Here is a 6,384-nt window from a genome sequence, read left to right on the forward strand (position 1 = left end):
TTCTCATTCTTTGTGACTGAGTAGTACTGCATTCTATTTAAAAAAACACATTTTCCTTATCCAGTCTCAAGTTGATGGGCAATTGGGCTGTTTGCAAAATTTAGCTATTACAAACTGTGCTGATATCATCATGGATTCACATATATCATTGTGGTGTGATTCTATTAATTCTTTTTGGAAGATATCCAGTAGAGGCATAGCTGAATCAAATTTGACCTCTAATCCTAGTTCTTTGCTGTATCTTCACAATGATTTCCACAGTGGTTGTACTAGGCTACATTCCCACCAACAGTGGAGCAGGGTTCCTTCCCCCTGACCGCTCCCCCAGCATTTGTTATTGGTTGATTTCATCATAGCACCCAATCTTCCTCAGGAGAGTTTGAATCTCAGCATTGTTTTCATTTGCATCTCTTGAATAACCAGTGATGTTGAACAGTTTTTTATATGTTTATTTGATATTGATACTTCTTTGTCAGAAATGTCTGTTCATTTCAAATGTCCTTTTATGAATTGGATCTTTAAATTTGGGAAGTCTGATTTTTGTAAGTTCTTTATATTTTCTAGATAGTAGGCCTTTATCTGAGGAACAGATGGTAAATTATTTTCCCACATCATGGGGTGTCTCTTCATGCTGTTGGGGGTTTCTCTTTATGTGCAGAAGCCTTTTAATAAGAAGAGATTCCACTTGTTGATTGATTGTGCTAGCTCACAGGCAACTGAGGTTTTGTTCATAAAATCTTTTCCTACACCACTGTCTTCAAGAGTTCTACCTAACCTCTGTTACAGCTGGTTCACCATGTCTGTTTTAATATTTAGATCTTTAATCCATTTTGATTTTAGATTAGTGCATGCTGAGAGATATAGGTCTAGTTTTAATCTTTGGCAAGTTGTAACAAGGTTTTTCCAGCACCATTTATTAAAGAGGCTATCTTTCCTTCAGTGATGGTGTTTGGTTCCTTTTTTGAAGATGAGGTGGCTGAGTGTGTCTGGGATTGTTTCAGTATCTTCTAATCTGTTCCACTGGTCCTCAGGTCTGTTTCTTTGCCATGTTTTTATCAAAGCAGCTTTGTAGTATAGTTTCAAGTTGGGGATTGTTATACCCCCTACCTTGATTTTGTTGCCTAGAATTGCTTTTGCTATTCTAGGTCTCTTCTTGTTCCAAATGAATCTTTGGATTGTTTGCTCAAGGTCTGTGAGCTGTGCTATTATAATTTCAGTTGGAATTCCATTGAATCTATATGGCAGTTTTGGAAGTATGGCCTTTTTCACTATATTCATGCTTTCTACCAAAGGGCAAGGGATGGCTTTCCATTTTCTAGGATCCTCTTCCATCCCTTTTTTCAGAGTGCTATAGTTTTCATAGAAGAGGTATTTGATTGGTTTTGTTAGGTTGATTCCTAGCAATTTCATTTTCTCAGATGCTATTGTGAAGGGAGTTGTTTTTGCAGTTCCTTTTTCAGCAATTTTCTTGTTCATGTAGAGGAAAGCTATTGATTTTTTTGTGTTGACCTTGTATCCAGCTACTCCAATGAATTTTGTCATTAAGTCTAGGAGACTTTTGGTGGAGTTCTTGAGGTCTCCTATATAGAGTATCATCATCTGCAAATAATGACAATTTAACTTCTTCATTTCCTATCTTCATTCCTTTTATTTCTCTTGTCTAATTGCTATGGCTAATGTTTCCAAAACTATATTGAACAGGAGTAGTGATAGTGGACATCCTTGTCTCATTCCTGATTTCAGTGTGAAGAATTTAATTTTTTGACCTTTTAGTATGATATTAGCTGTTGCTTCTTGATAGATGGGTATTATCAGGTTGAGATAGAGACTGTGTATTCCAAATTTTTGGAGGGTTTATCACGAATGCGTGTGTTGGATTTTGTTAAATGTTTTTTCTGCATCATATGGTTTTTGTCCTTGGCTCTAATAATATAGTATTACATTTTTTGATTGTGTAGGTTAAAACATCCCTGATTCCCTGGGATTAATCCCAGTTGTTCAGGGTGTATGACCTTCTTGATGATGTCCTGCATTCCGTTTCCCAGTATTTTACTGAAGATTTTTGCTTCTATGTTCATTTGTGAGATTAGCCTATAGTTCTCTTTTTCAGTTGCATCGTTCTCTGCATTTGGGATCAAGGTGATGCTTGCTTCCAGGAATAAATTCAGGAGCATAGCATCCCTTTCAATTTAATTGAAGAATTTAAACAGTAGTGGGAATAATTCTACCCTAAATGTCTTGTAGAATTCATCAGTGAAGTCATCAGGACCAGGGATTTTCTCATTTGGTAAGATTTTAATTATGTTTTCAATTTCATTGATGATATTAGGTTGTTTAGAATTTTTAGGTCTTCTTCATTCAACTTTGGTAATTCATATGTATCTAGGAATCTGTCCATTTCTTCTGTGTTTTCTATCTTTTTGGTGTATAGGTTCACAGTAGATATATTGATGATTATCTGGATTTCTGCTGAATCTATTGTAATTTTACCATTTCCATTCCTAATTGCATGGTTTTGGGTCTTTTCTCTCCTTTTTTGATAAGGTTGGCTAAGGGTTTGCCAATTTTGTTTATTCTTTTGAAGAACCAACTCTTTGCTTCCTTGATTTTTTGCATCATTCTCTTAGTCTCCATTGCATTGATTTCTGCTCTGAGCTTTATAATTTCCTCTCCCGTATGATCTTTGGCTTTGTCCTTATCTTCTTTTTTAGAAACTTGAGGTTCATCATCAGGTTGTTTATTTAAGCTTACTCTGTTTTCCTAATATGAGTTTTCAATGCTATGAATTTCCCTCTTAAGACTGCTTTCATTGTGTCCCATAGATTCTGATGTTGTATTGGCATTGTCATTTAATTGTAAAAACTCTCTAATTTCTTCTTTAATTTACTCTGTGAAACACTGGTTATTCAGAAGTGTGTTTTGCAATTTCCATGTGTTTATTATTTCTTGCAGTTTCTTTTGTTATTGACCTCCAATTTCATTTTACTATGATCTGAAAATATACAGGGGATAACTTCAATTCCTTTATACTTACTTAAGTATGTTCTATGAGGTAGTGGGTGATCTATTTTGGAGAATGACCCATGTGCAACCAAAAAGAATGTGTATTCTGATGTTGTGGGGTGGAACACTCTGTAAACATCTGTTATGTCCATTTGTTCAAGAGTTTGCTTGAGTTCTGGTATTTTGTATTTAATTTTTTGTCTAGTTGTTCTATCTATTTGTGACAGTGAGGTATTGAGATCCCCCACTACTAATGTATGAATCCTTATTTGATTTTACCCATCCATTAGTATTTGTTTTGTAGAGTTTTGTTCACTGGTACTTGGAGCATATATATTTATGATTGTCACCTCTTCCTCTTGGATTGTTCCCTTTACAAAAATGTAGTGTCCTTCTTTTTCTCTATTATTTAGTGTTGGTTTGAAATTCACTTGATCTGCAAAGAAGATAGATACTCCTCCTTTTTTTCAGGCTCCTGTCTCATGGGGTATTTTTTTCCATCCTTTAATTTTCAGTGTATGAGTTTCTTTTTGAATTAAGTGCATTTCTTTTATGCAGCATATTGTTGGATCTTGCTTCTTGAGCCATTCCGCCAGTCTATTTCTTTTGATTGGTGAATTGAGATCATTAACATTGATGGTTATAATGGATATGTATTGACTTATCTTTGTCATGACTTTTCTTTTTGTTGGATTCTCCCCCTGTGCATTTAATATCTTTTGTGCCTGATATATTCATTCTGCTGGGCTTCCTGAGTTTGTAATCCTCATTGTCCTTTTCTAGAATATTGTTCAAAAATTTTTGAAGTGCTGATTTTGCATTCATGTAGTTTCTCAGGTGCTCATTGTCATGAAAGTATCTTATTTCTCCATCAAGTTTGACAGTTTTCCAAGTACATCAATCTGGTTTGGAGGTTGTTTTCTTTTAGGGCTAGAAATATTTTACTCTGAGCTTTACTTGTCTTGAGGGCTTGAGTTGAGAAGTCTGCTATGATTCTGATGGGCTTTCCTTTGTATGTGATTTGTTCCTTTTCTCTAACTGCTTATAGAATTTTGTTCTTCTGTTGGGTTTCTGGAATCTTAACTATTATAAACCTAGGTGTGGATTTTTTTTTTTGATCATGGTAGTTGGAGTCCTATATGCCTCACTTATCTGTATGTCAAGTTATTTTCTCCTACGTGGTAAGTTTTCGGCTATTACTTCTGTGAACAGTTGTTTTTATGTCTTTTGCACTCTCTCCTGTTTCTTCGTTAACTCCAATCTGTCTTATGTTATTCTTCTTTGCATCATCTAGCAGCTGATGCATTGATTTCTCATGGTCCTTTACTACTTTAAAGAAAAATTTTCCCTATTCATTAATTGCAATCCTATCTTCTATATCTGAAATTCTGTGCTCACATTGGCTCATTCTGCTGCATAAACTTTCAATGCAAATTTTAATCTCCTGGAATTCTATTTGCATGTTTTATGGATTCCATTTGTTTCCTATGCTGGGATTCCATCATGTTCCTCAGCTCCTCTATTTTTTAAAATCTGTGTCTGCTCTAGAGTTATTAAACATTTTTTGCACTATGGAAACAATCTCTTATTATCTGAGAAGTTATTTCTGATTTCTTTTTTTCCAGAACCTCTTGCATTGGCAGTTCTGGGAGCCTCAGTGGTTAAGTACCAGATTGTTCCACTTTGTTGCCCTTTGGCTAGGGCCTGCCCCCTACATAGCTGTTGTCTGGGAGTGCCTTTGCCTCAGAGTTGTGCATCTGAGTCACTGGTGTCTGAGAAAGCATCTGGCTGGGATCTGTGCACAGTTAATGATGGAATCTGGGCAGCCCTCTGGCTGTTGCTTGTGGGCCTGTGTGCTCTTTTCCAGGCAGTCCTTTGACTGGGACCTGTGAGCCCAAGCTGCTAATGTCTGTTTGGCATCCCAGCTGGGACCTGTTACCACCTACAAAACTTTGGCCCATATGAGATTCTCACTGGGATCTATGCCCACTTGTACTTGGTATTTGGGCAGGCCTTGTGCTCATTTGAGCCATTCAGTAACCCATACATCCATGCATTACATATTCTATGGTGTCTCATCTTTAACTAAGTGAACTCTCTATTTACGGTGATTGATGCACATTCTGAGCCCCAACTGGAATGGGAGAGAACCTTTATTCAATTTGGCCAGTGTCACCTGCTTCAAGTACATTGTATACATGTGGAATGCATTTTATTGTTTCAAAAGTAAATTTATCAGAAAGAAAAAATCAGCATGGACTCTAGCATAAATTTTGTAATGAATACATGGACAAATTCTGCTTTGGTTATAGATAATCATGTCATATGTTTTGAAAATATGAAAATAAACAAAAATATAATAATAAAACTGAAGTATTTCATTGAGTATTATCTGTCCAAGAAGTGGCAGCAAATGTAGGATTGGAAAAAGTAGACAGTGATAATCAAGGTACATAGATATTGTGAATCTTGCATTAAATCCTATAAAATCAACTGTGATTTATAGATAAAAGTAAGCCTCAGAAAAAACATATTCCGAAAATTTCAAGAGAATATGTGTCATGGTGAATAAGAGCTACTTCTGCTAAGCATTATATTGTTCATGGACTTGTAGAAAGGCAATGCTGTTCATCCACATTTTAACCCTAAAACTCTTAATCCTAAACCTAACCATCACCCTAACAACCTGAACTCTAACCATAACCATAACTTCGACAACCCTCACCCTAACCCTAAATCCTAAACTACCCTAACCCTGACCTTAAAGCTAATAATGAGTTTTAAGTCAAATGAGAGGCTGAGGGTGAATATCTAAGCCAATATCACCTCAATAGGCATGAGATCACAAGATGCCACAAGGAAGATTGTTTCATTCAAAATTTACTATCATTGAAACACATTCAGGTCCTGTGTAGAGCTGCTTCAGACAGCAGAGCAGTTCTTGAATTTCTGTTTTACAGCAGCAAGCAAAGTCACATGAAGAATTTATAATCCCTTTCAGGGTAAACATTCATGTAGTTTAACTGCTAGATCATCACAGTTTAAATTCCTAATTTTATTTACCTCCTTATTCTTTTCTCTTTCTGTCTTTCCCTCACTTTCTTTAATGTTATCATGGTAGTCTTTCTTTCCTTTCAGTTTTGACTGGTGAAAGAATCAAATGTTTGTTTATCTAATTTAAATTTTTGAATGACAATATTTACACAAATGTATGAGGTAGAATGTGATAAATTGATTTATGCATATGAGTAGCAATCAACTCAACTGTATTAGCCTATCCATAAAAATACACCTTAATAATTTCTTTGTGGTAAATAATTTGCTACCTTTTTCATTTTTTATAAAGAGTATGCAATTCTGGGAAAATCTATAGTACTTTCA

This window comes from Heterocephalus glaber, unplaced genomic scaffold (genome assembly GCF_053883595.1).
Source record: "Heterocephalus glaber isolate CG9 unplaced genomic scaffold, H.glaber_assembly_v1.0 deba00001831, whole genome shotgun sequence".
NCBI classification, from domain to species: domain Eukaryota; kingdom Metazoa; phylum Chordata; class Mammalia; order Rodentia; family Bathyergidae; genus Heterocephalus; species Heterocephalus glaber.